Below are 21,944 nucleotides of genomic sequence, written 5' to 3' on the forward strand. Positions count from 1 at the left end.
CATTTTGATGCTTTTTGTCTCGAAGTTGGATGTGATCGAATTACGGTGTTGCAATCTCAACTATATATAGACTTTCAATGATTTAGATGTGACTAGTATAAAAATACTATGAAGTATACCAAACATAAACTTATATCCCCTCAATAAAAATTACTCATTTGTATTAAGTATTAACATCAATAACATGTTTGTAAGTACTACTAAATTTTATCTGATAGTGCATGGAAGGTTCGAAAATGGCGGGCTGATGGATGGAATAAAAGTTTACTGAGTTCTGCATTTAATTATCACTAACTTTATTATTTTTGTAGTATATATTTTGGATTGGTTGAGCTTTACGTTGATAACATTAAATTGCTCAAAGTATTTACCACTAAAAACCTTAGTTTTTTGAATATTTAATTTGTAGAAAGGGTTTTTTTTAAATAATTGAAAATCAGTAATATACTACACGTCGCCATATTTTCAATTACAATTATCGACTTGGTACGAATCAGTAATATACTAAACGTCACCATGTTTTTTATAAATGACTGGCAATTTTTGATACGACACGAATCCGCACGAAATTAACACGACACGAACACGCACGTTCAGGATTTGGGTCATTATAGGGTCGACCCAATAAGAACACGAAGATAACGGGTTGGGTCGGGTCGGGTCGTGTTTGGGTCAGGTTTGGGTTACACGTTAAGAAAAAAAAATAATTATTTTTTATTAATTATAAAATTATTAAACTTTAATTTTTAGTTATTTTTGTTGACTAAAAATATTATACTTTAATTTTAATTAATTAAAAATATATTATTCTTTAATTTTATTAATTAAAAAATATTAATTATTTATTTTATGAATTTTAAGAAAATATTATGATTAGATTTTATTAAAAATAATTTTTTTTAATTATTTAATTTTATTATATAGATTTTTAATATTACTATACATTAATTTTATTATTTTAATTAAGAAAATAATTATTTTAATTTGGTAATTATTTATTTTATCGTGTATATCATGTTTAAATCGTATAATAACATCATGTTTTAGTCGTTATCGTGTCGTGTCAAGCTAACTTACTATCATTAACAGAGAGTTTACTTTTTTTTGGGGTACACGATAACACGCACGAACCCGACACGAACCCGTTGGGTCGGGACACGATAAGAACCCGACAATTTCGGATTGGGTTGGATTGGGACACGATTGAGTTGGGTCGATAATGGGTTGACACGATAACGACCCAACACGCACAATTTGACAGCCCTTCATTAACCTACACTAAAAGAAATATTAACAAATTGAAACTTTGTGATATTAGTTCACTATTAGGCATTAGCCTTACAAGAATGATATTTCAATATAGGATATAAGTTATTAAAATTATAAATCAAAGACTCTTAAATAACTTATATATTTTGATTATAATTATTTTAATTGATTCATGATGTTATTACCACATGAATGATTCGCCCTAGTTTGATTAAAAGTATAATTTCAATCATTAGTCTCCAAATTGATAACATTTCACCTTCAACTATTGACCTGAATTAATAAAAATATTTCCCTAGTTTGATTAAAAGTATAATTTCAATCATTAGTCTCCAAATTGATAACATTTCACCTTCAACTATTGACCTGAATTAATAAAAATATTTCCCTAGTTTGATTAAAAGTATAATTTCAATCATTAGTCTCCAAATTGATAACATTTCACCTTCAACTATTGACCTGAATTAATAAAAATATTTTATAATCGGTCTGTCCTTCATTAATTGATACCAATTTTCATTTTCATCCGTTCTTAATTAATTGACACATTTACATTTTACTACTTTGATAATGGACTTTACATTCCATTAACTCATTACACTCACATTTTATTATAAATTAATATATATATATATATAGGATTGTGATCAAATGAGATTTTTTAGGGCAATTGAGAAATGAGATGCAATATCAGCCACTCATTATTATTAAATGAGTGGTCTATATTTTACCACACAAAAAATATTTTTGGATTAATTTATTATGAAAGGGCAGAATGGTAATTTTAGTTTTTAATCTCTCCTTTCCTCTCCGACTCGCAATCTCTCCTGCTCCTCCTCGGCTTGAATACGCTGCTGCTCCGCGGGATCATTGAGGCCAACCTACTTCTCTCGGAGCGCGATCTCCGCCAATGCTTTTATGTTGTTCTTCCTCTTCTCCTTCTTCGCAGCCTTCCGTGAATGATATTGCGATTCTCCTCTTCGAGATCGCTGATTTTTTTATGAAGATCACCGATCTCGTCGGAATCTGCATTGTTAGCTTCAGCGAATTCGTTGCCGGAGGTTGAATTCGCGAATGTGTTTGATTCTGCTCTCAATTTGATCAGCGAGAGGTTCAATTCGAGCATTCCTTTTCTCTGGAAGATCAATCGCACCCTAGGTTTGGGGAATTCGTTGAAATTCGGAATTTCGCATAATAGGGAGAGATTGGGTGCTCGGCGTATTTCTTATTCGTCTCTCTCGAGCGCGCATTCATATAGTGCCGCTCTTCTCAGGTGAATTATGTTTCACTGTTGCTTTTGTTTTAAAATCTTCAAATACTGTTGTTTTATTTTTTGGATAATAACTTGTTGGATTTAATTGAATATTTGGTTGGAATCAATTGTCATTCATCAGCTTTTTGCCGAAGACGTTCACACATGATTTTTTTTCCGGTGAGATTTGTGCGTGTTGTTTCTTCTATACAGAGTACTTTTTTGGTTGCTGCAAACGTGATTCTGAACAAAATTTTGCTCAATTTTGTTATTCTTATGCTGGAGAGCAAAGACGAACTGTCGAATTTCTCCGATATAATTGATCACAGCTGGAGTAAAAATGCAATAATGAAATTTTGGCACAGTTTGTTGTTTTTGTGTTTTGATAGGGAGAAAATCGATGAGGTTTGTGAATTCACGAAGAAAATCATGAGAGAAAAGGAATCGGAGCTGTGGCGCCGATCCGTGGCTAATTAGGAGCTCGATTCCGTGACGGATCCGATGAGGAAGGAAGTTGCCGCGATCTGCAAAAAGGTTGCAATCGTGAACTGAGATGTGATGATTTTGGGGATCAACTATCAGAAGAAGGTTTGATTTCATGATTTTACAAATTTTCCTATTCTCATCTCTGATTTCCAGATTGATTTATCTCATTCTTCGGACTTTGTAGGAGAAAGAGTATAGAGAATCGGCTGAGGCTTTCGATGAGAAGAAGAAGGAAAAGGCGCAACTCCTCGCGAAATTAGCAGAGGTAGTTGAAGCTCTTGCTTTACTGATTTCAATTTTTGCAGATTTGTTGTTGACGTTGTTTGATTTTTGCAGTTGGCGAGTGAAAGCGAGAAGCTGAGATCGAGTAAACTAGAAGAACTCTGCAAGAACATATAGTTGACGCTCCAGCTTCTCGGTGAGAGAGAGATCTGTGGAATTAGAGCTCCCGAGAGTAAGGAGATGGGGTTGAGAAGTATGTTTGAGATGTTGGTGCTGGTGTGTTGGTGATGCATATTTTGAGACGTAGTTTTTGAGATTTTGATTCTGGATTTTGGAAACCCTTGTTGACAAACTATTGACATTTTGCTATAAGTTGTTGACATTTGATATTCTGACTATTGATATGTGAATTATAAGTGTTATTTTTTAGTTGTTGACATTTTAATACGAGTTGTTGACATTTGATATTCTGGCTATTGATATGTGAACTATAAGTGTTAGTTTTTAGTTGTTGACATTTTAATACGAGTTGGAGTTGTTGACATTTGATATTCTGGCTATTGATATGCGAATTAGAAGTGTTATTTTTTAGTTGTTGACATTTTAATACGAGTTGTTGACATTTGATGGATCTTATTCAATTTTGCACTTTAGGCACGTAATTAATCATTTTGCTTCTAGAAATTTGACTTATGGCTGTGCTTTTCATCTCGAATTATTGGTTGGGGATTTTTCAAATGACAAAAAATGGTTAACTACATATATAATCTATGTCAACTACATATACAAATCATGTCAACTACACACATATAATATCAAATATGTGTACAATCCATGTCAACTACACACATATAATGTCAACTATGTGTACAATCCATGTCAACTACATATACAATTCATGTCAACTACATTTACAATTCATGTCAACTAAACAGATATAATGTCAACTATACACATATAATGGCAACTATAAGTTGTTGACATTTTGCTATAAGTTGTTGACATTTGATATTCTGGCTATTGATATGTGAATTATCAGTGTTATTTTTTAGTTGTTGACATTTTAATACGAGTTGTTGACATTTGATATTCTGGCTATTGATATGTGAATTATAAGTGATATTTTTAGTTTTTGACATTTTAATACAAGTTGTTGACATTTGATATTCTGGCTACTAAATGTGAATTAAAGAGGTTGTTTTTATTCAGTAAAGTTTCTTGCTGATTTCTTGTCTTTTATTGCTCCTTCCATTCTATATAATCATCAAATTCTTTGTCTCTCATCAAAAACTCGTAAAGGTTGTGTTCTTGTGCAACATTTCATTCGATACATACAAATTCATAATTCTGGAGTATGGGAGAAATGGCTTCATCTTGAAGTTACGCAGAGGTATGTAATCTCTTTATTTTTATCTCACAAAACAGTAAATGTATGATGATTCATTCAGTTTAATTAATCAATCAATTGTCCAGTGTAAATTAATGATGTTTGAATTAATGGCAGCATGGAGAAATGGATGAATTGGGGCAGAAGCTGTTGTACACGAGCCTGGAGAAGCTGAAATTAGAAGTGATAAAAGAAATGCAGAAAAACAAAAAATACGTAAACCAACTAATCTAGCTCCATAAATGCGCCATCGAAGAGCGAGACGAAACAAAATCAATTATTGATTCGTTTATGGAATTAAAAGTTTTAGGGTTTGGATTATCAATTGTGCTGGATGTGAGCTGGATTGGGAAATCAAGCTTTTTTATTTGACAAATAAATGACAAACCATTTGCAGAAATCGCCATTGAAGATGTTGAAATCAACTATGTAATTCATGTCAACTATACGCATATAATGTCAACTAGTGTACAATCCATGTCAATTATATATATAATCCATCTCATCTACCTACATATAATGTCAACTACAATCCATGTCAATTATATATATAATTCGTGTCAACTACATACATATAATGTCAACTACATATATCTACATACATAGAGAAAGCAATTGAAAAAGTAAATAAATCTCATAAGCATTGTGGAAAATGTCATAAAGTGAATGATCATAATGCCAGAAGTTGTGGCAAAGAGAAGACATAATTGTTCTTTTTTAATAATCAGAGTTGTTTTTTAGTTTTTGACATATACTACAAGTTATTGACATTTTCTTATTAGTTGTTGATATTTAATTTTGCTCTCTCTATTGATGTGTATTGTATGATCATCGTACCAGAACTTGTGGTAAAAAGGAAAAAAAAAGAAAAAAATACTTGTTCTTTTTTAATTATAAGATTTGTTTTTTGAGTTGTTCACACTATAAAAGTTGTTGACAAGCTGTTGACATTTTGCTATAAGTTGTTGACATTTGATATGCATGCTATTGACGTGTATTGTATGACCATGATGTCAGAACTTGTGTCAAATAAAAAAATTAAGATAAAATAGTTGTTATTTTTTAATTACAAGAAATATTTTTGAGTTGTTGACACTTTATACAAATTGTTGACAAGCTGTTGACATATTGTTATAAGTTGTTGATATTTGATATGCAAGCTATTGACATGTGTTGTATGATCATGATGTCAGAACTTGTGTCAAATAAAAAATATTAATATAAAATAGTTGTTATTTTTTAATTACAAGAATTGTTTTGAATTGTTGACACTATATATACAAAGTTGTTGACATTTGATGTACAAGATGTTGACATTTTTATATAAGTTGTTGACATTTGATATAAAAGTTGTTGACATGTATTGTATAATCATGATACTTGAACTTGTTTCAAATAAAAAAATTAAGAGAAAATAGTTGTTCTTTTTCAATTATAAGAATTGTATTTGCGTTGTTGACATTTCAATACAAGTTGTTGAACTGATTGACATTTGATTACTACTAAGTTCAAAAGTCAGAAACCACAATAGTAGTCCATGGTTTGTGTGGGAAGTGCAGGTTTTGGGAAGAAGGCTTCAGCAACCCAAAGTTTGATGAGTTTAAAGGCACATATCTCACAATCTTCCGAGAATGCACCCAGGTAAAGGAAATAGCCTTGAAGTCTAGCAGGCAAGTAAATGTAGCTAGGAGCCAAGATCTCCATGTAGGAACCCTCCTCCATTTCAGCTGCATCAGCAGTATATTCTTCAATCTTTTTCCAGAAATCAATCTTTTTGTCTCCTAATGAGAAGACCACCAACCACAACCAGTGACAGAGGAAGACTTTTCCATTTCTCGGCGATCGATCTTCCAATTTCCTTCAAATGAGGAGGGCAGAGCAATGTAACATCATCATTATCATTTTTCAGCATATCACCGAAGGTCAGATAACAGAGCAACTGCCAGTTGTGCTCCAGCCCGAGCGGCTGCATCTCATGAAGTAAACTAGATTTTTCAAAAATTTTATCAACGACCTCCCGAGGCCTAGTGGTGAGAAGAATTCGGCTGCCGTTTCCTTATCCGGCAAGGTATGCGCGATCCAATCCCAAGCATTAGTGTCCCAGACATCATCCACGACGATTAGAAACTTGAGATTGTAAAGCTTCTAATGCAGGCACTGGAGCAACGTCTGATCGTCGCCCTAGGTGGCATAGTGGCCTGATTGGTAGTTTTTGCTCTCCATGATTACTAGCAGTTCATGACCTCAACTATAATTTATTTACTACTGTTGAATATCAAATGAACTTTGTAAATTTGTTAAATTTAGTCATGTATCAAAAACATTATTCCGATATTTCATACTGAGAAACATGTTTTTACAGCGAGACGAAATTAATTGATATCAAAATCATAAAAATAAAATAAATAAAAACACTTTGACGAACTTTCAGTAGCCAACTTCATTGAGAACTTTCATCAAACAATTGGCAGAAGATGCAACAATTACATATGTCAACAGTATACAATATCATGTCAATGACAAGTATATGTTGTTTATAGAAAACACAAGTATATTATTATAACTATGTCAATAGCTATTGTATAAAATGTCAATAATCTTAAAAATGTAAACAAATCCTTAACTGGAACGAGATGCTTGTTCTCTTCCTTTTTTTACCAGCAGCAATGTTCAATTCCATCTCTTCTGATTTTACCATTGCTAATCAAAAAAAAAATCAGCAGAAATCGAATTCATAAGAAAACAAATCCAGAAGTGTTTTAATACACTAAAATCGAAGCAATATTCCTTGAAATTTGAATAAATTTCTTAACCTGTAGAAGTCGCTTCATCGATCGCCGATTTGGATGCCTTTTTCCGGCGACAATCGGCGCTTCAGCTTCAGCCGATTCCCTTACATTTAGTTCTTCAATCCTCATTTTTGGAACTTATTGATGTAGGAAACTGATTTCGTAGATCTAGGATTAGGAGATGAATAACAATGTTTGATTGATTTTTGAAGATTTGCAGAATTGTATAAGTGATTTTTGAAGATTTGCATAATTGTTTGGAAGAGAAACTTGGGAGGGAAACATTCGAGAGTTTTAGTGGGGTTTTTAATATAATTTAAACATTTAGAACTGAAATGACAATAATACCCCCTTGTTGACATAAACTACATGCTGTTGACATTTTATAAATATTATAGATGAGTGGCTGAGATTGCATCTCAATTCTCAATTAGGTCCAAAAATCTCAACTTAATAGGACCCTATATATATATATAAAAAGATAGAATTCATATTCTATTAATTTTTCCATCCTTTTTTATTGTGTTTCTTAAAATATGTGTCAAGTCAAACTATTTTAATTAATTAAGGACAGGAAGAAGTAATTGATTAATTAAGCATGCAACTTACATGAAATAGAAATAATTTTTTATAAGTCATTTCATAATAGATTAATTTAGCATGGAACATACATGAAAGAGAAATGAACTTTTTTTTTTATAAGTTGCAGTTGTTACTTGTCACATAAATGCGCAATCTTACCGAAATTGTGACAGGTTGGGGTTATCTAAAAATAGAAATATTTAAAATAATATAAATTTTAATATAAAATACTTCCTCCGTTTCCTCCGTCCCAACTAAGTTGAGACATAATTTTTGGACATGGAGATTAAGAAATTATGTTGAAAAGTAGGAAAGATATAAAGACAGAGTAAAGAAGATGATAGAATAAAGTAAGAGTAACTGAATATTTTATTTTTTGCTAAAAAAATGACTCAACTTAGTTGGGACATCCCCAAGAAGAATAAACTCAACTCAGTTGGGATGGAGGGAGCAGTAAATAAGAAAGGTAGAAAGAAAAATGTGTTAGTGGAAAATGAGTCTCGCTCCATTAAAAAAAAGAGATATTATACTCTTCCATCTGCAAAATATTATCCACGTTTGACTTGACGAAGATTTCAAGAAATGTAAAAATTGAATGAAAAAAAGTTAGTTAAATATGAGCCTTATATTTACAAAATAAATTTTATAATAGAATATAAGTGTAATAAGAAATGAACAACATTTTGGTGGATCAAAATGACAAAAATGGTCAATATTTGACGGATTGAAGGGGTAAAATAATAAGTTTCTAGTTTTAATATATGGATCCAAACAGAAAATTTTTTTATTTTTGGATGAAAAGTAATAACCAAAAGGAATGTGAGGCCTGTTTAAAAAGGTCAATAAGTGAAAAAATTCTAATTCGTATATTTTCATCGTAGTTTAGAACATATGGTACGAATTTTTTCAAGGACCACGTCATTGAGAGTGCGATCGTTTGTAGACCAATTATGAACTTCAATTCTTTTTAAATTATAGATATCAAATTTATTTTAATATTTTTTCAAATCAACCTTCATGCTACTCTTAAATTTGAATTAAAAATTATTATTTTTATAAGAAGTAGCCAGTCAACAACACCTAAGCCTTTTTAAATTCATATCAACATTTATAAACACTTTAATTTCATCTCATTTTCGACACTCCAATTATTCCCTATTTTATTTCGAACTTCTCCCTTGTTTCTATCACTTGTGTATCTTTATATTTCAATTATATATGTTTTTTATTTTAATTATTATAATTTTAAAACTTTCTCTTAGTTGGGCAAGTATATGTATAATCGAAATTGATTCAGATTTGGACTAAATATTCAAATTAAAATACATAAACCACAAACCAGAAAGCTAAATTACACGCTTGCACTACTAGAGATTTGTACAACAAATTCACATTTTAGTATATTAACTCAAATACACAAATCACGAAAATTACGTCAAACCACTCTCCTCTAGTAAGATTTATAAAAAAAGTATGTAATCCAATTATCCAAATATCAAATTATATCAATACAAATAAACATCAAGAACATGTTTGTAATATTTTTATATGATTCCATTTGGAAGATTTGAAATTGGTGGGCTGATGCTAGGTGTAAGAAGAGTCATAGTATATATCAATGTGCAAGAATAAAGAAAATATTTTGATGGGAGATGGAAGATAGGAAGATGCCTCATTTAAGATTTGAACAACTAATTAATATACATGTACGACCACAAATGACGAAAGCTACATGACACCCTCTCAATATTAAAGATTTATATAAACTAGTATTATACCAGGTATATTTGTTATTTATCAAGCACGATATTCATATGGTTTGATTAATTTAATTAGTACTCCTATCTTATTATACCAGGTATATTTGTAATTTTATCAAGCACCATGTGAGGTTGAATAAATAAGTGTCAACTATTACATTATTAAATCCTTGAGTTCCATTGGCTTTATTCTAGTTCCTAGTTACTTCGATATGTTTTTTTAAGAGAATTATAATTAGGTTTCCTCACATGACTTCTTGGTGGATTTTAATACACTTGATTTTTATTTTATTCTATTGGACTTAAGAAGACAAGAAATTTTTAGCATGCAATGAAAGAACTGAACATTTTTTATATTTGTCAATTTTAGATGTTTCTAGCTACTAGTAATCATTGTTAGAGCGTCTCCAAGGAGACGAGGCATATTATGTATTTATCTTCTTAAAAAGTGAAATATACCCTTCTAAAAGTAATATATTCCAAAGGTAAAAGTATATTTTTCATGAAAAGAAGGCAAATATGGTAGTTATAAGATTTTATCTCTTCATTGGTGGGGAGATAAAGATACCTCTTCAAAATGGGAAAAGGTATAATTTCTCAAATACCTCTCTCTTTAGAGAATGATTTTTCATGAAAAAATAAATAAATATGATAATTATATTAGTTTACCTCTTCATTTACCTCTCTCCTTGGAGATGCTCTTGTAGAATTGGCTTTCTTTGACCTGTAAGTGAGTCTTCATTAATTAATTTGTAATTTTATGGGAGTGTTTGGTTCCTCGATGGTCCTGTTGTTCTCTAACTTATTTGCTTCTTCTCTGTTTTTTAATGTCTCATTGTTAACAAATTAGTACAACCAACAACTCCTTATGATTCACTTAAAATAACAGTTATATTTAACTTATATACCATAAATACCTATTTCCAAAACTAAATAGTTATGGATGATGATTGACTTGTGATTTGTGAATAGAGGTGCAAGATGAATTGGTATGCATACCGGTTAATCTTATCCTATTTTGGTCTCAATCCATAATCACATACCAAAATGACGAAATAACTCCACTACTATGAAACCGAGGGACATAATTAAGCAACTTAACACATTTTGTTTCTAAGGTGCACTATTGATAGCTGATGGAGGTGGAATGATTATGGGAATATTGGGCTATAGGATTAGAAGGGGAGGTGCCGGGGAATGTGACTGGTGGAAGGTTAGTTGGAGAAAGAAGAAGTGGTGGTAGCAATGAGGGAGCTGGGATTGTCATGTAGGGAGGCATCTCGAAGCCCTGGATATTTAGGAGACGACGATTCCCAGGCGACGTCGCATGGATTGATAGAGCGACAAAAATGAACACAAAGAAATTGTAATGTTTTGTCATGGTATATTTTACTCAAAAGTTTTAATCAGGTCAAAATAAGCTTCTTCTAAAAGTTCAACCGGGTAATTGCACTTTGTAGTTCGTCTTTCGTATGGTGTTCGTCTTTAATTTAGGGTTAATAGCCGATAAATACACAAACTAAATTGAATGTACAAATAAGGGACAAAATTCACATTCTTAAAAACAAAACAAATAAGGAAAAATGAATATATACTACTACAAGAATTCACAGCTAAAAATCTACTCTAAGTTGCTGCTTCAAAGTATAACAAATTAAATGATTAACATAAGAATTTTAAAGGACAGAGTTGTTCTAATTATTTATACCATACACACACACACCCACACAATTTTGAATATAAGTGTACTAAGCAGTACAACCAAGACAACCTATAAGAGAAATTCAGGCCCAGAATTCTCGGTTTTTTATAGAGCATGAGCTCTCGGATACCATGGTGCTACCCTTGTAGTCGAGTGTCCACTTCTCAAATGTACAGTCGGTGAAGTCATAGTAACCACCATGGATCGAAAGCTTCCCCCTTATCACCCGTTCTTCGATCCATGGATAAGTCAGTAAGTTCATCAACGACCGGTTAATTGATTCCTGGATAAAATACAACAATACTAATATCACAGCTTTCCTGTTCCTCATCTATGGTTATCAACATACAAAAAGCAAATGCAACTTGCAAACCAAATAAAGCTAATAAGCAAGCAAGAGGATCGAAGCAAACCTTCTCACAGTGCCTGCATTGCTGATCAAAGCTGAGGTCTGAAGCAGCAGCATTCGCTTGCAACCTGGCAGGCTTTCCGACAACCACCCAGTTTCTGATGAAGCTACTGGACAGCGTACGTGAAGTTGTGAGAAATAAAAAACAGATGCCAGATGGATTGCATGCATATCAGTGAAAGTAAATCAATTAACAGAACAACCTTGTAATTACTTCATCTTGCAAGCTCATCAATGCTTTAATCCCTCCACAACAGCTGTGACCAACAACTAGTACATTTTCGACCTGAAGAAATATACATACATATGCATATAGTTCGATGTTTTGCAGTCCAATTGACAAGTGAATGAGAATATACAGCTTTACAAGATCCCTCTCGCCTTACTAAGAAGGAAAAAACAGAAAGAGATCACCTGATCAAGGCTATATCTGGACCATTGACAATATAAAACCTCAGGTGGCTTATTAACTTTCAGTGTCATTATATCTAAATATCACTAGTTTATATTTCATGTCATCGAAACTTTGTGCGTAAATGGGTTGTAGAAAAAGATTTACCATTGCAGACAACGTGTATACAAGCACCACATCCATTCAATAACTACAAAAGGAAGGAAGGCATGATTTAAGCAGATATTAACTTACTTCAAGAGAATTGATGGCAAATTCAAGGGCAGCATTTGTTTCTGTAGGTCCATTCTGCATAATGAAATGAAATCTTCCAAATCGTCACTCATGCTTCTTAGTTTCAAGTGCTACGAACTCAAAAGGGTATACTTTACATACCTCATGTGGTGGTACCAAGTTTGCCACATTCCGGACCACAAATGCTTCTCCTGGTTGGAAACCAAGGATACTCGAGGGTCACACTCGTGAATCCGCACAAGCAATCACCATGAACTGTCCTTCAATACATCATATTCTGGCCATAATAACGTTTGAAACATTCAAAATGCTACAAAGTATCAAAAGGAAGTACCTTTGGCGCCTGGGCCTCAGCCAGCCCTTTGTAGTGTTCTAAGTTGCTCCTGAAATGATGGAACAAGCATAAGAACAAATGAAACTCCTATTTTACATTACATTTAACAGAGAAAATGGTCACACAATTCTTACAAGTATTTATCCTTTTTGAAACTAAGAAATCTGTGTTTCAACTCCTTGAAAGGATCTGACACTTCCTTGCTCACCCTTGTGACTTTCGGCCTGCTCTCGACAGTATCCTGAACTAGGCCCAGGGACTCCATTAAGGCCTTCAATCTCACAGTGGAGTTTCTTCTGTTATCCAATAAGGGAAGTCATACAACACAGAAAATATGACATTAGTATAACATCCAATTTACCAAGACGCACATAAATTAAATCAGAATCTAACATGCTTATCTCTTTGGATCAACCTCTGAGTGTTGCATGGAAGGCTTTAATCTTTAATATTATAAAGTAAGTAGGTCCTATAAACCATCATCAAACAATATGATCAGAGCCTCAAAGTGCAAGAATCTGAGATTCAGAACTATTACTAATTGCTTCATTGTTTTTATCTCATTGTGACGCAGGCAATCCAAGGACCAACAACACAACCCTAATTTCAGGTAAAGAATCAAAGCAAGTGCTATGCAAATTCGCAGGGACTTCACTTTAACTAACCAATTTTCTGACCTCTATAACAATCATTAGCAAACTCGATTTCTAGCAACACATAGTCACACCTAAATGTCTAGATACATAAGAATTTAAAGCTGTTGATATAAAGCAGAGTTTCAGAGCAAACCAACAACGAGATAGACTGACTAGTTATGCTGCTACTATGATTGTTGATTCTAGACATTTTATCGACGAATAAGACAATCTCACAACATAATAACGATTGCAGTTGCCTGAAATGAACTTATGCAGAGCACAAGCACAAGGAAGGTGCATCCAATAATCTCAAGATAATTACAAAATAAAGATTCAAACTTTGGGGCACTTACTTAGAAGAACCCAAGAATCTCAATTGGGTCTGCTCAATTTCCAGAGATCTCAACTGGGAACCAAATATCTTCCACACAAAACAAAACAATTAAGCAGTGCATCAATTTCAAGAAATTGGATTGTACAATCGAACACATGCTCTACAAATAAGCAATAATTTATACTCCTACATGAGATGCTTTAGATGAATTGTTGGAGATATCCATAGAAGAGGAGCAAGCAAGAGACGAGGATTGGAAAAGCGCCTTGGCCATTGCAGATCTCTGCACCACCCTCTCTCACTGCTCAATTTGAAAGGGCTTTCTTCGTTAATTCGTGGAAGATAAAGAATGTGTATAAACATAACCGAAAGGGAAACAGATCATTAAAGTAGATAAATATAGGTTGATCAGAATGGACACATGTTCTCGCGGAGAGAACAATGTGTGCAAGAACAATAACACACACGAGGTTAATTTCAGTAAAGCACAGAAGCAGTAGTCCATCGCCGCAAGGTAAGTCTAACTGGGACTGGCAAATCGTGTTGATTGGGTTCCTATTGGGTCAACTCAATATCGACCCAACCTTATCGAGTCCCAATCCAATCCGAAATCTCGTGTTCTTATCGGATTCAACCCAAACAGATTCGTGTCTGATTCGTGCAGATTTCGTGTCATCCAAAAAAATATCAGTCATCTTTTAATGATAGTAAGTTACTAAACAATATAAGCGTTATACGATAACGACCGACATATGATATTATATAATTAAAATTTGATATTACACGATAAAGTAAGATATTACAAAATTAAAATAATTAATTTAAATATTTTTTAAATCCAAATAATAAAATTAAAGTATATTAAAATTAAATCTAACTAATCAAAGTTAAAATAATTAAAATAATTATTTTTTAATAAAATTTAAGAATGCAGTAATATTTTTTTATTATAAAAAATAATTAATAATAGTATTAATCATATTTTACTAATAAAATTAAAATTATAATATTTTTTAATTAATAAAAATAATTAAAATTAAAATTTAATATATTATTTTAATTAATAAAAATAATTATTTTTTTTCTTAACGGATAACCCAACCTGATCCACCCAAAATTTCCGGGTTCTTATTGGGTCGACCTTATAAGGACCAAATCCTAAACATGCGTGTTCATGTCGGGTTAACTTCGTGCGGATTCGTGTCGGATTATCGTGTCAGATCAAAAATTGTTAGCCCTAAGTCTACCTTTTTGGAAATAAAAACTCAAAAATTTTATTTTCAATTTTAGTTTTAATTTCAGTTTCAATTTCAATTACCATTACAATTTCATTTCTAATAAAATAGAATTATCTGGAATAATACTTGCATAAAAGTCTTATACGCTCTTCGTCCACAAACAATAGTCTCATTCTGTCACTTTTATAGGACGGAGAGAGTATTTTTTTTTGACACTATAAGAATCAAATTTCAGATGAATGAACCAATCTAAAAAGTATATGGTCTAAAAAGGATATGGTCAAGTTAAATGTTGGAATTGTGAGGAGTTTAGACACTATAAGAATCAATATGAGGCATCAAAGAAATACTCATTCCGTACCACTCTAAGTGACAAATTTTCCTTTTTAGGATATCTCACTCTAAATAACACATTTCTAAATATAGAAACATCATTGTCTCTACTTTTTTCCTCTCTTTTACTTACTTCTCTATACTTTACCTACAAAACAACACTACATAAAATTTCATGTCGAATTAGAAATGTTCCACTTAGAGTGGAATAAAAGGGAGTATAAGTTTAAGGATCAAAAAGAGAAGAAGATAACAAATTCTACCGTGTCTGATGATAGTGAGACGCTAGTCTTGAGTGTGAGTAGTCCTGTGAAATCATGGGTGTTGAATCTAGAGTGTCGTTTCATTCATGCAACAATGTGAGCATAATACTACTTATGTTCTTGAAAAATAGAAACTTTTAAAATAGTATGGTTTTCAATGCATAATTGGTAAAGTAAGAGAGAAGAATTAGTAAAGTAAGATAGAGGAAGATAAATGTAGTGGAAGTGATGTCAACCTCCTAAAATAGGAAGTTTAGAAGGTTTCTATTTTTAAGGGACAACCCAAAATAAAAATAGTTTCCATTTTTAAGAGACCGAAATAGTAGAAAAGTATGTTTATCCCGATTTTGGGAAGGTACATCATGCTAATGACGAGACCTTGGATATTGTGAGAAAAGAGAAACAATTGAAAAATCACTAAGGGAACTATGATAGTATGTCTAGATAAGAATGAGGATATGTTGTACACCACAACTAACTCAAATTATTGCATTGAGCTTGCATGAGAAACAAATAATGCATGTTTTGTAATATTATCGTCTTGGCCACATGAGCAAGAAGATGATGAAAATAATATGTTCAAGAGATATATTGTTCGACGTGAAAAACTGTTGAAGTTAGCTTATGTGAAGATTATGTGTTCAGGAAATAGAGAATATGGTAAATTTATCGAGAAGAGACAGAAACTTAAAGACATAGAAGTTGAAGTTGGTTCGTAGTAATCTAAGGGGGTTCAACACGGCAACCCCTATAAAGTTCCTAGGAAGCTCTGAGTATTACACGACCTTCATCCATGATTCCATTCAAAATATATAAATTTATTTTTTTTAAGAATAAATCTGATGCATTTGATGCTTGTAGAAAGTGGAAAGTCATGGGAAACTTATGAGATTGAAGGTCAAATGTCTGAAAATAGAAGAGAATACACACTTGCAAAGTTCAAGGATTTCTATTAATAGATTAATCTTGAATTGTCGTAATAGACCAATCTCTATGTCTCTCTCTTACAATACCTAACACACTCGGTAGGGTATTGTTGCGGTATTAGTAGTATTTATGTGGTGCATCCTAAAGTTATAGCCAAAAATTGTTACAAAAGCCAAATAACTTTTGGCCAATTTCCTCTTGTGGGTAATTTTATAAGTAATTTCTTAGGAAGTCGGCCAATTTTAAAACTTATTATATGAAATATGTTTTATCTTTTATTCTATAGTACTATTTGATAGTATATAATAGTGCGAAAAATTATCAACATACATCATCATTAATTGGATTAATTTTTTAAAAAATGAAACTGTCCGTTGTAAACTATTGTGTGATTTCAAGGTAAATGTAATTAAGGTCACAACCACAAGTCACAACCTATGATGTTCCAAATAAAACTACCAAAAAAATAATTATGAGTTTTTTTTTTTTTTTTAATTTCTACCAAAATTAGTCTCTATTTATTTATAATAAGTACTATGTTTTTCTCCAATAATGCGGGTCTCATTTTTCACTAATAACACTTCAGACATTTTTCACTCTATCTCTCTATTCTACCAAAACACATGTTGTTCACTTCTAAGCCTATTTTTCTTGTGGACAGATATAGTATCGATTTAACAAACCCAGTGTCGCTTAATTTTAAATGTGAGATGAATAAAAAAAGAATTGAAGCCAAAGCATGATAAAATAAAATCGTTTTAAATTTTAAAATGAGGCAGAAAAAAAAAAGACAATTTATGAACCACAAACACCCCAGGCATTTATAAAACGGACTCGGATCCTCTGTTGTGCCTCAAGGCACAACATGAGATGTTGTGCTCCAAACGTAGAGGTTTCTATATGAAACGCAGATGTTTGGTTTCAATGCACTTTCTCATTCTTTTCAATATTTTAAACATTAAATACACCTATCCTTTTTACTGTAGTTCTATGTTTTTGAAAAACACTAGTAGTACGTATAAGTATTAATTATTTCACAATTCATATTCTGTTATCCAACCTTTTATATGCACATTCTTAGTTGATTATTTTATATTCTGATGATTTTAGCTTTTAGCTGATTATTATTATTTATTTTGTTTTATTTTATTTTAGCTGATTATTATTTTACTTAACGAATGATAATTATAATTAGGGAATTAAATAGATATCCGTCTCATATTACTCGTACTTTTCATTTTAGGCCGTAAATTTGAGATTGATTTTTTAGTATAATTAAATTAAAATTTTAAGTGTAATGAGACATAACTTAATAAAGGGGCTCTTAACTTAATCTAATACTCTCTCCGTCCGATGTTACTTGCACTCTTCCATTTCAGCTCGTCACAAACTACTTACAATATTTATAGTTTAAGTTAGAATTAATGTTTTTAATTAATATGTTAGATTAAGTTAAGAGTCCCTTTATTATGTGATGTCTCATTACACTTAAAATTCTAATTTAATTAGACTAAAAATTCAATCCCAAATTTGCGGCCTAAAATTAAAAGTGCGAGTAACATGGGACGAAGGGAGTATATTAATTAAATACATTAATTCTAACTTAAACTAGAAAAATATAAGTAGTTCGAGACGGACTGAAATGTAATAGTGCAAGTAACATGAGACGGAGTGAGTATTAAATAATCAAACACACAGTAATAATATTACAATACTTAGAAATGAAATTAAAATAATTCAGTGATAATTTAAAATGGATATTAAATAATAAAATAAAATAAAAATCTAATGTGACGAAAATACTTGTATTACAAAAAACTGAATTTTATAAAGGTTTTAAGTATGCCAAAGAATATAAAATGAAAGGCTAAAATTAGACGACAATGTATGCGTATTTAATGTTTAAACTATTGAAAAGAATGAAAAAGTGCATTGAAAACAAACATATGCGTTTCATATAGAAATCTCTGCGTTTTGAGCACAGCATCTCATGCTGTGCCTTGAGGCACAGTAGAGGATCCGAGTGAGTCCAATGGAGTACCTTAATGCGGAAGTAGATACTATTAGAAGATTTTTCTGTGTCATATGTATCATAGCACAAATCAAATAATTAATTTCAATCAACCACCAACACCAAGCATTTATCATTTGTCATAATAACAAAACTGATCATTAAAGTATAAAAGTAAAACTGACCATTTTCTTAGGTGACGAAAAATATTGGGAATCGGAAAATGATTGGATCTAATTACTAATAAAATCGATACTATAAAATTATATTCGGAATTTTCGTTTTTCGGTTTTTCCAATTTTCGATCTAATCGAATTTGTTTTCTTAAAATTTCGGATTTTAGGGTTTAGGTAATAAAATACTAGTATGAGTAATATTTCATATATACTATATGGAGTATGATTCTATTTAAATAAAATCTTTAATTCAATTAATATTTTGTTTGAATGTAATATAACAAAGTTTGATTTTGGGATTTTTTGGTTTGATTTAGATTTCACTTTAAAAAAATTGGATTTTCGAATTTAGATTTTCATATATTTCATATCATTTAAGATATAGATCTTGAATTGATTTGAATATGGTAATAGCTAAAAGGTAGTACTCTTCTATTGTTTATAACATCATAATCCAAAATCAAGATCAAATTTCCACTCTTAGATTTTAAAATGAGTGGATGAGATTAAATCTTACGAATCTTAATAAATAGTAGACAAAATATCAACAAAAGGGTAAGATCGTCATTTTGTTATCATATCATAATTTTCATGTTTTTTTATATTAACATATTGTATTACAAATATCAACACAATGACATGAGTATTTCAACACAAGTACACGAAAATATCAACCCAATTTTATTGAGATTTCACATGCATTATATTGAGATTTTACATGCATTATATTGAGATTTCATCAAACCATCAACATATACGAAAACTGAAATAAAAATCATCAAACTTCATCATCTTATCATAATTTTCGTATTTTTTTTATATTAACATAGTGTATTACAAATATCAACACAATGACATGAGTATTTCAACACAATTACACGAAAATATCAACCCAGTTTTATTGAGATTTCATATGCATTATAATGAGATTTTACATTCATTATATTGAGATTTTATATGTATTATATTGAGATTTCGTTAAATCATAAACATATACGAAAACTGAAATAAAAACCATCAAATTTCATCATCTGAACATCGTCGGAACATATGCAATTGAGATCCCGTTAGAATCCTTATAAAATTATCTTTAATTTGATATATTTTTTGCAAAAAAATAATTTAAATTGAGAGAATTACGTAAATTTAAAGTTTTAAGATAATTTTAATAAGAGGAGATTGACATTAATACCCTTTAATTTTATTTAATAATTATTTAAATTTAAAATATAATACACTTATATCAACCACTAGATCTCATAATCAAATGGTAAAAAATTAGTCTTAGTTTTGGATTGTTAATTAGTTAGCAATTGATCACCTCTCATCTCCGTCTTTCTCATTTAAAATATTCATTTTTTTTAAGTTTGTCCCACTCAAAATGTTCACTTTCTATATTTGAAAATAAAATCTCTTTTTTCCTCGTTACAATATTCAACTACTCCTTTTTTTTTCCTATTTACTATATCTAACAACTCTTTCTAAAATTACGTATCACTCAAGAACGTGGACATCTTGAGTGAAACTGAGGGAGTATTTTGTTTTGATTTGATTCTATCTTCCTCGTTGTTGAAACCCGCAATCCTCAAATTTGAATACTCACCTCTAAAACTAAGTAAGCATTGGAGAGTCCGTACAGATATGAATAAGCAAGTGGCCTGGATAAAATTTATGAAGTGGGAAACATGTTGGGTACGAAGTTCATATCCAGCTATAAATAATCGACTGCTTCCTATGCCCCTCCTCTTCGTACGGCACAAACCTCCATCACATACTGCTATCCAATGCACCATCTCACTTTTCTTGCATCAAATTGCTAATTAAATTCTCATAGCTTTAAATCTTGACTTTATAACCAATCAATGTTCGTTTTGTATAAGTTTGGTGGCCGAATTAATATTATACTGTATCAATTTTTATATCGTGTTCATTAATAGTTGATTCAGATTTTTAATTTGTTGTTTGAAGAAATCCTTATTCCAATTGGTATGTATTTTCACAAAAAGTATACATTTATTGGATAAGAAATCATTTCATATAAGTGGTTGTTTAGTTGTTGAATTTCAAAAGTTGCCTTTAGCATGAATTAATTATTTTTATATTTAATTTACCTGGTTATTCTCTCTCAAAAGATCAGTTGGGATAGTTAAATATAATGGAGTAAATTTTATATATTACTACTCCACCACTTACCTAAACCTACACATATATACACCTACATGTAGTACTACGAAATAATTTATTACAGTCCGCTTGTAGTTCATAATATAACTCCACTACTTTTGTTTTATATATGCAAACCTAAATAAATGTAAGTTCTTTACCACTTTTGATTTGGATGTGCAATCTGCAAATGTTATTATGTAGTACAAAAGTAAGAAAGTAGATGTAAAATATATTTGCAGACAAATGAACTACCAACTAAAATAAAACCCCCCTTTGAGAATACTATACTACTATAATTTCTCCTTTTATAGTTTTTCAAGTTAATATTCAAACTAATTAATAATATTAATTTGTATTAGAATAGTTATTAAACTTTATGATCGTATACAAAACTCAGGAGATGCAATTGAGAGGTGCACAAATTATAAAGAACAAATTAGTCCAAGTACTTTGCTTTACATGGTAAAAGGTAGTTGCATCATCACAAAAGGTTCTCTTACCTGGCTTTCATATCTAGGAATATTAACTCTCCAAGTTTATATTTCTTTATTTGTTTCATTTTAATTAAAAAACCAATAAATCATTTGATTATTAATTTAGATAGTACATACGTTTGGATATAATTGTAATTCCACTCAAATATATTGAGATAAAAAAAAAAAACTAAGAACGTCGATAGCAAATTTGATGCGCATTACGTATGCTACAATTTACATTGTGCTTCGCCATTTTGCGATTGTCAGAATTCAGAAATCATTTTGGGAACTCATATGGAATTATTTTGAAACATTAGATATATAAAATTATGTTAAGATAATAAGTGAAGTTCGAGTTATATTTATATCTAACAGATACTCCATATTGCTATCTGTAATTCAAAAATAGACAGTATAAATGTAAGGCACTGCACTGATTGACTGACACAAAGATACCAGCATTAGCTTCGAGAAAAATTAGATTAGTCATGAGAGAAGTACTTTTAAAAAGCCCAATCTGTAATTAAATAATTAATCGACCTCA

General features: G+C 31.1%; 1 pseudogene; it reads right to left on the reverse strand.

The window, feature by feature from the left end:
• Positions 1–11,392: 11,392 nt before the first annotated feature.
• On the reverse strand, positions 11,393–14,297 carry LOC125192440 (annotated as a pseudogene).
• Between the last annotated feature and the right edge of the window lie 7,647 nt (positions 14,298–21,944).

Source organism: Salvia hispanica, chromosome 6 (genome assembly GCF_023119035.1).
Source record: "Salvia hispanica cultivar TCC Black 2014 chromosome 6, UniMelb_Shisp_WGS_1.0, whole genome shotgun sequence".
NCBI lineage: Eukaryota > Viridiplantae > Streptophyta > Magnoliopsida > Lamiales > Lamiaceae > Salvia > Salvia hispanica.